This window comes from Macaca nemestrina, chromosome 3, assembly GCF_043159975.1.
Source record: "Macaca nemestrina isolate mMacNem1 chromosome 3, mMacNem.hap1, whole genome shotgun sequence".
Classification (NCBI taxonomy): Eukaryota; Metazoa; Chordata; class Mammalia; order Primates; family Cercopithecidae; genus Macaca; species Macaca nemestrina.
The window spans coordinates 191,265,199-191,279,135 of NC_092127.1; the positions used below are offsets into that span (position 1 = coordinate 191,265,199).

At 57.6% G+C, this 13,937-nt stretch overlaps 1 protein-coding gene across 2 annotated transcripts in view; it reads right to left on the reverse strand.

Annotated features, from left to right (window-relative positions):
• The window catches only part of LOC105483813 (polycomb group ring finger 3), a 62,480-nt gene extending 49,811 nt beyond the window's left edge, over nucleotides 1–12,669 (reverse strand). Inside the window, exon 1 of one of the 2 annotated variants that reach the window (XM_011744790.3) lies at nucleotides 12,517–12,664. The gene's annotated coding sequence lies outside the window, so the exon portion shown is untranslated. Of the gene's footprint in view, nucleotides 1–12,516 lie in introns of both variants that reach the window. The other variant, XM_071093931.1, reaches the window with a different exon arrangement.
• Between the last annotated feature and the right edge of the window lie 1,268 nt (nucleotides 12,670–13,937).

Consider the following 13,937-nt stretch of genomic DNA (forward strand, 5'->3'; position numbering starts at 1 on the left):
CAACCTCGTGTGGACACGCAGAACCACACCACAAGCACTCTCTGCTCCTTCCCGCTGGAGAGGAGCCAGGTTAGGAGGAAAAGGGAACTTTGCATGGTTCTCTGAACAGCTATGTCACCCTGAAAGTTTTTTTAAGAAAATGAAAAACAGCCGGGCGAGGTAGCTCACGCCTGTAATCCCAGCACTTTGGGAGGCCGAGATGGGCAGATCACAAGGTCAGGAGTTCAAGACCAGTGTGACCAACATAGTGAAACCCTGTCTCTACTAAAAATACAAAAAGTAGCCAGGCATGGTGGCGGGCGCCTGTAATCCCAGCTACTCAGGAGGCTGAGGCAGGAGAATTGCTTGAATCTGTATAGCAGAGGTTGCACTGAGCTGAGATCGTGCCATTGCACTCCAGCCTGGGCGACAGAGCAAGACTCTATATCTCCAAAAAAAAAAAAAATGAAAAACAATGATATAACATGACAGTGCTTTGAATTTAATTCTCAAAAGAGTTCCGTGTCTAGAAAGACAGTAAGAATCCCTGCCAGGAACTGACCCCAGGCAATAAAGTCGCTTCCCCCATGGCCCAGCCCCTACTGTGGCCACGAAGCTCTCAGAGGGCCATGGGTTCCTGCCCACGCCTGTGACATCGAGCCCCCCAACCTGGTCCTTGCCTCCTAGCCCCACTCAGGGTCCTGCCTGCATTAGAGTAGCCGGGCCCCCAACCCCCAGCCAGAGCCAGCTGACCCCATCTCCATGGACCATGGTGCTATGGGGGCCACGCACACAGCATGGAGCTCACACGGACAGGGCTGAGACCAGACAGGCCTCGCTGCTGGGCTGACATTTCTCAGTAGGTGGGATTACAGGCGAGCGCCAGCTCTCATTTCTTAAATTAAGTGTTTATACAAATATTTGAGTTTGTACAAAGACCTGAGGTACATTCACTAAGGTGGGACCCAGAGAAGAGTCACTACCAGCCTCAGAGTGCAGCCCAGTGACATCCCCCTTCAACACAGGCCCCGCAGGCCTGCAGCCCTCCAGGAGGCGCAGGCAGGTTACACCAGGGAGCTGGGGGGCGCTTCAGCAGCCTGGCCGCCAGTGCCGCCCCTGGGACTGCCCCACAGACCCCCCGACTCCACGTTTCCTCTCCAGGCACCTCCAGCCCAACGCTGCCTTGAACTCCCATCCAGACGTCTGATGGCTGCACGTCAGTGGGCGGCCGGCACATCCCTTGGGACCTTTCTGCCCTGACCTCCTCTGACAGCCTTGTACCCCGGGGAGTCCCAGCACCTCTGAGCCACCTGCGCCTCCCTCACACTGGGCCCCACTAGAAACCAATCTGCTGTGCCTTGAAGGACACCCAGCACCCACACAGCACCCTCACCTCTGCCATACCAGGCCTCACTGACCTCAACGCAGTACCCACAGGGTCCCCGAACACACAAGCCCGAGTGGACGCAGAGGCTCCTCAGGGCCATCGAGGTCAGGCCCTGGCCCTGCCATCAGCCCACACCTGCCTCTGCCCCCGCCGCGTGGACTCCTCACTTACCGCAGGACATTCTCGGCCCTCCTGCTCATGGTGCCCTGTGCCCAGAACACGTCCTCCTGCACCTTATCAAGCCTCTTCTCAATGTCATCTCAGTGACGCTGCAGAGACCACCTTGTAAGCGCACACGGCCAGACACAGTGGCTCACACCTGTAATCCCAGCACTTTGGGAGGCCAAGGCAGGCAGATCACGAGGTCAGGAGTTAGAGAGCCACTTGGCCAATATGGTGAAACCCCATCCCTACTAAAAATACAAAAATTAGCTGGGTATGGTGGCAGGCGCCTGTAGTCCCAGCTACTCAAGAGGCTGAGGCAGGAGAATCACTTGAACCCGGGAGGTGGAGGTTGCAGTGAGCCGAGACTGCATCACTGCACTCCAGCCTGAGTGACAAAGCAAGACTCTGTCTCAAAAAAAAAAAAAAAAGTAAGCACACACACGCAAGCCCACGCACACACACCCATGCATGCATGCACACCCCAACACGCACGCACACACATGCACACACCCAAAGATGCATGCACACACCCCCACACGCATGCACACACCCCCACACGCACGCACACACATACATGCACACACATACATGCATGCACACACATCCACACACACATGTGCCCACGCAGCAGGGCTCCAACCTTATAATTTACTGACTTATTTTGTTCCCTGCCCATCTCCCTGTGTCAGCCATGTGCCTGGCAATATTAAAATTCAGGAGAAGGACTGGATGATCAAGTTGAGAAAATCTTCCCAAACACTAGAAAAAGACAGGACATGTAAGCGAAAAGTTCCAACATCTCATTAATAGGTTTTGTAGAAAGAAGAGAGAAACGTGAGAGAAGGAGCTTTGAATTATACCTTAATTTTATGTCCTCAGCAGGGCAACGAGCACACAGACATTGTATCATTCTCCGTCATTCTCCAGGCCCACGGCAGGCCTTCACCTCAGAAGCTGAAACAATCCCTCACCAGCACTGCCCGCCGGAATGAAGGGCCACAGAGCGCCACCCCCCGACTGTGGGGTCTCAGGGCACAGAGGGGCCCCGCAGCTCCCTGGGGCAGAAGCCCCACAAAGGACTGGGGTTCCGTGTCAGGCTTCACAATGGCAACACTGAATTCTACAAGCCAAAGACACCATCCTTCACTCTGAAGAAAATGACCTTCCACACAGAATTCCCTGCCCAGCCACTCGACTACTCAGGATGAGAGGAAGCAAAGGTGTTTCCAGAGGTCTCAGGAAGGTTGAGCTTCAACGTTCACTCAGAAAATGCCTGCCGAGCACCTTTTCTGCGCCAGGCGGTGTTGGCAGCACTGGCACCAGTCCGGCTCAGCCACAGCCGACTGCGATCAGGCTCGAGCTGGGACTGGCACAACAGTGGCCAGGGAGTGATGACTCTGGAAAAACACACCTACGGCAAGAAGAGGGACAGACCAAGGCGGGAGACCCAGCCCAGGAGGGCGAGGCTGCGAAGGCAGCGGGCAACCCCAGACAGAGGCAAGAGGGCCAGAGACAGAGGCAACAACAGGGGCCCGAGGGACCACCAGGAGGTGGCTGGAGAACACGGCCCTCAGACAGGAGAACACGAACAGAGGCCAAGGGGGGCTGGGGGCTATGACGTGACCCTCAGGAGGTAGAGCTGGAGATGGTAAAGCCAGACAACACCAGGAAAAGAGAGGCAAGGTCAGAACGCAATTAATGGTGTCTACAGTGCCCCAGCACTGACGCCCAGTTCTCACCCTCAGGGTCTACAGCGTCCCGGCACCGACGCCCAGTTCTCACCCTCAGGGTCTACAGCGTCCCGGCACCGACGCCCAGTTCTCACCCTCAGGGTCTACAGCGTCCCGGCACCGACGCCCAGTTCTCACCCTCAAAGTCTACAGCGTCCCGGCACCGACGCCCAGTTCTCACCCTCAAAGTCTACAGCGTCCCGGCACCGACGCCCAGTTCTCACCCTCAAAGTCTACAGCGTCCCGGCACCGACGCCCAGTTCTCACCCTCAAAGTCTACAGCGTCCCGGCACCGACGCCCAGTTCTCACCCTCAAAGTCTACAGCGTCCCGGCACCGACGCCCAGTTCTCACCCTCGGGGTCTACAGCGTCCCGGCACCGACGCCCAGTTCTCACCCTCAAAGTCTACAGCGTCCCGGCACCGACGCCCAGTTCTCACCCTCAAAGTCTACAGCGTCCCGGCACCGACGCCCAGTTCTCACCCTCAGGGTCTACAGCGTCCCGGCACCGACGCCCAGTTCTCACCCTCAGGGTCTACAGCGTCCCGGCACCGACGCCCAGTTCTCACCCTCAGGGTCTACAGCGTCCCGGCACCGACGCCCAGTTCTCACCCTCGGGGTCTACAGCGTCCCGGCACCGACGCCCAGTTCTCACCCTCGGGGTCTACAGCGTCCCGGCACCGACGCCCAGTTCTCACCCTCAAAGTCTACAGCGTCCCGGCACCGACGCCCAGTTCTCACCCTCAGGGTCTACAGCGTCCCAGCACCGACGCCCAGTTCTCACCCTCAGGGTCTACAGCGTCCCGGCACCGACGCCCAGTTCTCACCCTCAAAGTCTACAGCGTCCCAGCACCGAAGCCTAGTTCTCACCCGCAGGGTCTACAGCGTCCCAGCACCGACACCCAGTTCTCACCCTCAGGGTCTACATTAGCCCAGCGCCGAAGCCCAGTTCTCACCCACAGGGTCTACAGCGTCCCAGCACCGACACCCAGTTCTCTTGCTCAATCTGCACAGAAGCAGGATAAAGTAAAAACAGGCCCGGAGGCGGTGGGACCCCGTCACTGTAGGGCTGGAAGCAGCTGAGCAGATCCCCTGGGGGTGCCCTCGGGACTCTGAGCTGATGCCACCCTTGATGGGATCCTGGGAACCTCGTAAGGGGTGAGTGCAGTGTGCATGTGGGAGGGATATAAATTTGGGGTGACCAGAGGCCAGACTGTGGGAGGCAGAATTCGGAAATGGCACCAAGATTCTGGGCCTCTGGTGTACACAGATCTTGTCCTGTTTCTCACATACTGACCCACGGACTGCTGTAAAGGGACTCTTGAAGCTGTAACTAAGGTCCCAAATAAGCTACCTCAAAATCGGGAGTGCCCAGGTGTGCCTGGCCTAATGACAAGAGTCCCTCCAGAGCAGCTTTCTCCAGCTGAGACTGAAGAGGACATCAGGAGCCATGTCTCCGCCGGCCTGGCAGAAGGCAGTGGGGTGGGAAGGACGCGAGCCCGGTCCACGGACAGGGAGACAAGACCACAGCGCCAGGGGGTCTCACCTGGCACAGTCAGCAGGGCCAGGGCAAGGCCAGGCCCTGGCTGACTCTGGTTCTGGAAGACACGGAGACATTCTCAGCTGGGGAGAGGTAAGGCGGCCTGGAAATCAGCTAACGCCGTGAAGTAGGCACCCCCGTCCCGGGGTCACAGCCGTGTGGGGGCCTCCCCATCCCAGGATCACAGCGGTGTGGGGGCCTCCCCGTCCCGGGGTCACAGTGGGGCCGCAGCAGTGTGGGGGCCTCCCCATCCCAGGATCACAGCGGTGTGGGGGCCTCCCCGTCCCGGGGTCACAGTGGGGCCACAGCGGTGTGGGGGCCTCCCCATCCCAGGATCACAGTGGTGTGGGGGCCTCCCCGTCCCAGGATCACAGTGGTGTGGGGGCCTCCCCATCCCAGGGTCACAGCAGTGTGGGGGCCTCCCCGTCCCAGGATCACAGCGGTGTGGGGGCCTCCCCGTCCCGGAGTCACAGCAGTGTGGGGGCCTCCCCATCCCGGGGTCACAGTGGGGCCGCAGTGGTGTGGGGGCCTCCCCGTCCCGGAGTCACAGTGGGGCTGCAGCGATGTGGGGGTCTCCCCGTCCCAGGATCACAGCGGTGTGGGGGCCTCCCCTGGTTCTTGCTCTCAGCTGGGACTCTCACCTTCCCAGCAAGGCTCCTGTCCAGAGCCACTCACAGGTGGGTCCAGGATGTACTGAGAGAAGGCGCGGAAGCAAACGTGGCCGAACGGCGGTAGAGGGTGCCGTCCCGGTGTGTTCAGTGACCAAAGCACCTGACACTGAGCAGCTGACAAACCACAGAACTCACTTCTCAGTTCTGCAGGCTGGGAGTCCAGAATCAAGACACTGGCAGATTTGGGGGCTGGTGGGGTCGGAGTCCTCACAGGCAGCGCCTTCTCTCATGTCCTCAATGACAGAAAGGGCCCTGGTCATCAGGGCAGAGCCTCCCTAGGGCCCCACGCTCGACACCACCACCTTGGGGGTTAGGGTCCCCCATGGATTCTGGGGGACACAGACATTTGGACCACAGCAAGTACTCACTGTATAATTTTCTCCATTGTTCTCTATTGCGATTTTTTTCTTCGTAAAAATTTGGGTGAAAAAATAAATTAAAATCACTTAACATTTAAAAAGTTTTAAGGTGAGCCCTCATTGCCCCCACATTCCAACCATGCCTGCCCTGTGCGCCCTCTGCCATGCCAGGCTCATGCTGAGAAACAAGCACAGCTTTTATGGTCTGATTCCTGGGTGGCATCAGGAATTCAACAAGTTAACACGCCTCAGAACAGCTCCACACAGGAGCTCCACACAGTAGCCACAAGGATCAGCTTCTGGTTACTATTTATTGAGCATCTAATACGGGCCAGGCCTGATCAAGAACCTGGAAACGTAACAGCTCACAGGACCCAGACAGGAGATGCAGCCACGAGGCCACAGCCCCCACAAGGCCACACAGGACCCACAAGGTCACACAGAACCCACAAAGCCACAGCCCCCACGAGGCCACAGCCCCCATCAAGCCACACAGGACCCACAAGGCTACAGCCCCCATGAGGCCACAGTCCCCACAAGGCCACACAGCCCCCACCACAGGTCCCCACAGGACCCACGAAGCACACAGGACCCACAAGGCACATAGGACCCACAAGGCCACAGCCCCCAGGAGGCACACAGCCCCTGCCAGGCCACATAGGACCAACAAGGCCACATATGACCCACAAGGCCACAGCCCCCACTAGGCCACACAGGACCCATGAGGCACACAGGACCCACACGGCCACAGCCCCCACCAGGCCACACAGGACCCACAAGGGACACAGGAGCCACAAGGCTACAGCCCCCAGGAGGCCACAGCCCCCACAAAGTCACACAGGACCCACAAGGCACATAGGACCCACAAGGCCACAGCCCCAAGGAGGCACACAGCCCCCACCAGGCCACACAGGACCCATGAGGCCACAAAGGACCCACCAGGCCCATAGCCCCCATGAGGCACGCAGCCCTCATGAGCCCACACAGCCCCCATCAGGCCCACAGCCCCCACCAGGCCACAAAGGACCCATGAGCCCCCACCAGGCCATAACCCCCATGAGCCCACACAGCCCCCACATGGCCCACAGAGGCCACACAGCCCCCACCAGGCCCACAGGCCCCCAACAAGGCCATACAGCCCCCATGAGGTCCACAGCTTCCACGAGGCCCACAGCCCCCATAAGACCCACCAGGCCAACAGGACCCATGGATTACAGGGAGTTTCAAAGGAGGTCTGCGGACAGACTTCCTCTCTTTGCATCTATTTCTTATTAAACATCTGGAATTTGCTGTTAATGTAGCAAAGCCCAGCAAATATCACTGAATTTGCAAAAAAAAAAAAAAAACCCAAGCCAACAAATCCACTCTCTAAATGTACCTAAATATTAGAGTTTATTGGCCGGGTGCGATGGCTCACATCTGTAACCCCAGCACTTTGGGAGGCTGAGATGGGTGGATCACCTGAGGTTAGGAGTTCAAGACCAGCCTGGCCAACATGGTGAAACCCCGTCTCTACTAAAATTACAAAAAATTAGCAGGGCGTGGTGGCAGGCACTTGTAAACCCAGCTACTTAGGGAGCTGAGGCAGGAGAATCACTTGAACCTGGGAGGCAGAGGTGGCAGTGAGCCGAGATCGCGCCACTGCACTCCAGCCTGGGTTACGAGAGCTAAACTCCAACTCAAAACAAACAAACAAAAAAACAAAAACAAACAAAAATATTAGAGTTTATCTTAAAAAAAGCAAGTCAATTACAATAATAGGTTGAAGGGCTATATTTTCTAGAGAGTATCAGTTCCTATCAATGGCAGTTTTGCTTAATTTAGTGGATAATTCTACAAAAATGCACCTAGGCAACATTCACTATTGTTCTTTGTCATTTTGGCGTTTACATAATTCAGTTCTTGTCGGGAGAAACACGGCAGATCAGGAAAGTAGCTTTGTTTTGTTTTTCTTAAGGCCTCACATTTTTAAAATTAAATGATAAACTATTAATGTATGAAATTAAAAATAATTTCAATTTTTGAAGCACAATGAATTGTACCACATTTTTACAATATTAACAGCAAATATCATAATAAAAAAATAGATAAACAATAGGAAACTGTCCCTAAACCTCACTATATTTCAATGGTAAAAGAAAAATTACATTTTCTTTTTTTTATTTTATTTTTTATTTTTTTGAGACAGAGTCTCACTCTGTCGCCCAGTCTGGAGTGCAGTGGTGCGATCTCAGATCACTGCAACCTCCGCCTCGCGGGTTCAAACGATTCTTCTGCCTCAGCCTCCCGAGTAGCTGGGATTACAGGTACCTGCCACCATGCCCAGCTAATTTTTGCAGAAAAATTACACACGCTTGGCTAATTATGTAGAAAAATTACATTTTCAACTTCAATTCTAACCATAAACCAAATAAGGCTGCAAACAAAATAAATCCTGCCATTTAATAAAGAGTAACAGTATACATCAAAACAAGGCTCACTTTATAATCCAATTCAAAAAACCCAAGTAAACAATTCTAGCCCGTGGCAAAGGGCCCCTGCCGTACCCTGCAGCTCCTCGATTTTGTCACAGGAGGAGCTGATGATCTAGAGAGGGCAGCGTGGTGGGAGGGGGCAGCTGAGGTCTCCAGAGTCCAGGACAGGTCCCCTTCCCGGCCCTCGCTCCAGCCCAGAACCCGAGGGAGGCATGGGGTCCGGCTCCCTGTGGAGCGGGGGTGGCTGCTGGGAGCAGAGGCTCTGGCTCGCAGTAGTGCCTCGACCCTGGAGTTAAGTCCTCACACAGGTCAAATGTCCAACATGGTCAGGGTCTCACGTCTCCCACGGCATTTTTATGAAGTCACAAATAACCGCGTGCACAAGGTCTACCGTAACCAGTAAAAACATTTCCCCCACATATTTAAAATGGTTTAGGAAAACTTAACAGAAGTCGGTTGATAATTTCTGGAGCAAAATCACTAGCATGAAGAAAATGAGGGGACTCTGGGAACAAGTACAATCATTGCACCTGAAGCTGTCGGAAAGAATTTGACATCAGTGACACACACCCTGCAATTTAATTTGTGGGGGTCTTATGGCTTGCTACTGGTATTCCAAATTACAAGTTAATTCCTAAGAATCTTTTCTATCTGTAATTTATCTTCCTTTACATATCACAAATATCTCAGTCATGACGGTGACACTGGAGAAACCCGCACCAATTAAAGAGACAGCTGAATGGTCACATCCTCGTCTTAATGCGTGACTCCACATGCAATCGCTGACTTACTTACAGGAAGTCTCGCCGGTGCCCTGACAGGTGCCAGGCTCACAGCACTGCCGTGCTGTACAGGCTTTAAGGTGTTCCAGTGACCCCATCTGCCCATCGTATGCTCACCGTTTTGGAGTCCCCTCCCCTCAAATGTGTAGGGGCCTAATGACTCCTGGCAAAGAGAATTTGGCAAAAGTGGTAGAATGTCACTCCACAAAGACTGGGACGTCCTTCCTGTCCCTCTCTGACTTGGCATGGGCTCCCTCAGAGCTGCCATGTTGAGAAAGGAACCGAGGTCTCCAGCCCACAGTCACATGACGCAGCCTGGATGCGGACCCTCCCCAGTCCAGCCTTCAGAGACACAACCCCATATGGGAGGTCCCTGAGCCAGAGCCTGCCTGCAGTCCCGACCCACAGAAACAGTAAGATACTATTGGACTGTTGGTTTAAGTCATGGGTTCTGGGGTAATCTGCCGCACAGCAATATATAAATAATACAGCCACTCAGCACAGCCACACCTCTAAAAACCTGGGAACCAGACAGCACAGACCCAAACAAACCTGAACACTCAGCTTCACAAGCCTCTCCACAATTTCACAAAGCAAATGAAGTTTAAAAAACAGTAAAGGATATGTCAAAAGAGCAAATCGGAAGGAAATGTTGAGTAAAAAGGTCCCTGGCGGTTACACTGGGCAAGTAAAAGCTTCTAGGCCCAGGCTGACCATGCGGGGACACAATGTGGCTGACACTGAGTACCCCGAAATGTTAAGCTGAAACCCTAACACGGTCTTCTCCTAAGTCACCAGGAAGTGAAGCTGTAGCAGAGATGAAATCCCGAACCATCTAATTCACAGTGTCTCTCTTGGGAGTCCAGATAGCTCAGAGTTTTAGGGTTACACCTCATCTTATTGCCCAACTTCCAGGCAAGCCCGCACGCCTAATCTGAGGGGATGTGCCTGAAGAGCGACCCTGCCTTTCATTCACTCGTTCATGCATCATTCACTCCTTTGGAAAACGTGCGGCACACCCAGCAGCCACACGGCGCCCTCTGGGAGCGGGGTTCCTGGGATGACCACCTTCTTGAAACGCCCTTGACAAGATCTCACTAGACAACCCTTCCCTAGTCAAAGGACAGCATAGATCGCTCGCTTCTGAATACCTCATGCAGTATAAAAACTGCACCCCACTTTTTCATTACCACTTCCAAATTAAAGGAAAATACCCACAAGTTCTCGATGAAACGCTGATTCAAAGGTTTCAGAGAAATAAACCACCCCCCCTACCACCACCACCAGGATCCTTTAATTCCTTCCCTTACTGGAGAGGGAGTGGGAAACAGCCTTGCCTGCTCCAGCTTTCCTGACTTGGACCAATTGTCCCCAAAATATGCCCAGGATTCCACATCCCAGCTCAGACCCCATCCCTCCTCCGAGTCTCCCGGACACAGGAAACGCCTCTATACTGAGGAAGCGGGACACTCACGTGACCTTGAAGATGGGGAGAGGGGCAGGAGGGGTTGAAGGTGTTGGACACGGACCATGGCCAAGGCAAGGACAGGACAGCAGCCCTGGACAAGGGGCTGAGAGGGGAGAGCACAGTGCCACCCTGAGGCATGGAGCCCGTAGGCTGGGAGCTCCTGGAACCCTGAAACCCCTGGCTCATACCTGCCCCAGGAACCACCTAGGCAGTTTGTGTGCAGGGGCTGTGGGGCTGTGGGGCTGGCCCAGCGTCTCATGGAAAGGGCCTCGGGTACCAGGATACCAGATGCCTGGCCTTCACAGCAGGTGCGTCCAGCTGAGGGGGCTGGGCAGATTCAGGACACTGCAGGAACCCCCCTCCAGGGTCCCAGTACTCCTTACAGTCTAGTCTTGGGGTCTACATGCTCCTCAGTGACTTGTTCAGGAGTCCCCACCCTCTGAGGACCTGTCTGGAAGTTCCAGCTCTCATCAGGTCCTCCTTGAGAGCCTAGCCTTCTTCCCTGTCCACACCAGTGTCCTGACCCTAAGTGACCCCATTTGAGGTCCTGGTCATCTAGGAGCCTGTCCATGTCAGGAGCCCTTGTCTCTGTCCAGTCTCAGGGTCCTGACTCCCAGGGGAAGACAGGGCTGTCTCAGGGTCCGAGCCTCCGGGGGAGACAGGGCTGTCTCAGGGTCTGAGCCTCCGGGGGAGATGGGGTGGTCTCAGGGTCTGAGCCTCCGGGGGAGACAGGGCTGTCTCAGGGTCTGAGCCTCCGGGGAAGACAGGGCTGTCTCAGAGTCTGAGCCTCTGGAGGAGATGGGGTGGTCTCAGGGTCTGAGCCTCCGGGGGAGATAGGGCTGTCTTAGGGTCCCAGCCCCCCAGAGGAGATGGGGTGGTCTCAGGGTCCGAGCAGTGCTCACAGGACTCACAGGACTGCTCCAGGGTCAGGTCCTCCTGAGTCATGGTCATGGGGTCCTGGCCCTCATCTGTGACCCACATTAAGGCAGGACCTTCCTGGGGAACCTATTCTGGGGTCCCGGCATTCTTTGGGTTCTGCCTGGTCCCTAGATCTGGCCCTTCTCCGCGATTCTTCCCAGGGTCCTAGCCCTCCCTGGGCCCTGCCAGGTGGCCAGGTCCGACCCTCCTTGGTGACCCATCTTGGGGTCCCAGCCCTTCTCGGTGACCTGTCCCAGGGTCAGACCCTCCTGGATGACCTGTCATGGTGTCCTGGCACTCTGGGGGTCCTGGCAGTCCCAGAGCCCAACTCTCTTCAGGTCCTGCCTGGTCTGAGGACCCAGCCTTCCCGGGGTCCTGCCTGGGCTGGGATCTTGGCCCTCCCGGGGTCCTGCCTGGGCTGGGGTCTTGGCCCTCCCTGCGTCCTGCCTGTGCTGGGTCTTGGCCCTCCGGGAATCTGATAGAGTGTGTATCTCTCTCTGAGGGCCTCCTCCCCGTAAGGTTTTTTTTTTTTTTTTTTTGATGTTTTTTGTTTTTTTTTTTTTGCCCTCCCTGCGCCCTGCCTGGGCTGGAGTCTTCGACCTCCCGGAGTCCTGCCTGGGCTGGGGTCTTGGACCTCCCGGGTTCCTGCCTGGGCTGGGGTCTTGGACCTCCCGGGTTCCTGCCTGGGCTGGGGTCTTCGACCTCCCGGGGTCCTGCCTGGGCTGGAGTCCCAGCCCTCCCGGGGTCCTGCCTGGGCTGGGGTCTTGGCCCTCCCGGGATCCTGCCTAGGCTGGAGTCCCGGCCCTCCCGGGGTCCTGCCTGAGCTGGGGTCTTCGACCTCCCGGAGTCCTTCCTGGGCTGGGGTGCCGGCCTTCCCGGGCTCCAGCCCTCTCCGGGGCCTGCCAAGGGCTTCCCGGGCCAGGCCGACGGGGACGCTGGAGCGCGGGCCCGGGGTTCGGAGCCTTCCGGGCCGGACACGGGCCGAGGCCGCAGCCTGAGGAGCGGGCGCCGCGGGCCCAGGCCAGGCGGGGCGGACTCACTGACCTGCGGTCTCGGGGCTGCGGGCGAGCAAGGCGCACGCGGGGTCCGCGCCGGAGGGGGGGAGGGGGCGCCGCTCCCTCTGGGTCCCCCCCAAGAGGAGGAGAAAAAAGCCCGTCCGGAGTTTAAAACAAAGAGGCGGAAATGCCCGAGCCGAGCCGAACGCCGCGTCGGGGGCGCCGCGCTCGGAGCATGCGCGGTGTGCGGCTGGGCTCCCACCCCGCCGCAAGGGGCGTGGGCGGGGCCGAGTGATAAGGGCGGGGATAGGGGCGGGGAGGGGCGTGGTCAGAGGCGCAGGCGCGTCGGGCCTGGACTCGGGCAAGGGACCGGCCGGGCGCGAGGGGCAGGGGCGGGGAATAGGGCGGGGCCACGAGGGGCGTGGTCAGGAGAGCGACAGGGCCGCGCTGCGCTGAGGGACCCGCCTGGTCCTGGAAGATCGTGAGCTGGGGCGCTGGAGCAGCAGAGTCCTCAAGTCTGGGTCCCTCCGGGGTGCCGTCCGGTCCGGGTGCTGCTGTCCTTTCTGGGAGCCGGGACTGAGCGCCCTCCCGGCAGGGTTAGGGGTCGGGGTTAGGGTCAGGGTTAGGGGTTAGAGTCAGGGTTAGGGCCGGGTTTAGGGTTCGGGTCAGCATTAGGGGTTAGGGTTGGTTTTACGGTTAGGGTCAGGATTAGGGGTGGGGTCAGGGTCAGGGGTTAGGATCTGGTCTAGGGATAGGCTTGCATTTAGGGTTATGCCCAGCTTCAGGACGGACTGGGCGGGCGCGTGCGGGTTTGAGGCGGGCGTGCAGTCGCGCGGGGTCCTAGTGTCTCCAGGTTTGCGGGGTCTAGGGCGGGCGGCCCAGGACGTGAGGGCAGGCTGGGTCTTGGTTGGGAAGCTAGACTACCGAGGTTCCGGGCGTCTGGGGCGCCGCGCAGTGTGGAGGGTGCGTGGGGAGAGGCGAGGCCCTGCAGGCCCAGGGGGAGTCGCTGCGAGGCTGTGGGGTGCTGGCGTGGAGCAGGAGTGGGGAGTCCTTAGCTCGTGCCGCCTGGAGAGGGGATCTGAGGGAGTGGCCCCGCGACCGTCCACATAGAGAAGTCCAGAGTCGGATCCCGGGCGCAGGCACCGGGCTGGCGGCCCAGGGCCCAGGTATGGCGCATGGCGTGGGGAAGCAGCTTGAGTCCGCGCTGAGAGGGGCCTGAGAAGGGCTGGTGGCCTGCTGAAACCTCCAGCACTGGGTGGGTGCGTTATTGGGGTGGCAGGAGGGCAGAAAGCAGAGATGTGAATGTGCACAGCATTCCCAGGTGTGCTGCTGTGAAGGGGAGGGGCTAAATGTGGCCGCTGCTGCCCCCGCGGGAGGGGAGGCAGGGAGGGCTCTGTGGAGCCAAAGGGTGGCCCAGTGCAGGGGAGGGGCCCATTGGAGAGGGCTGCCTGGGATTGGGGTGCTGGGGTG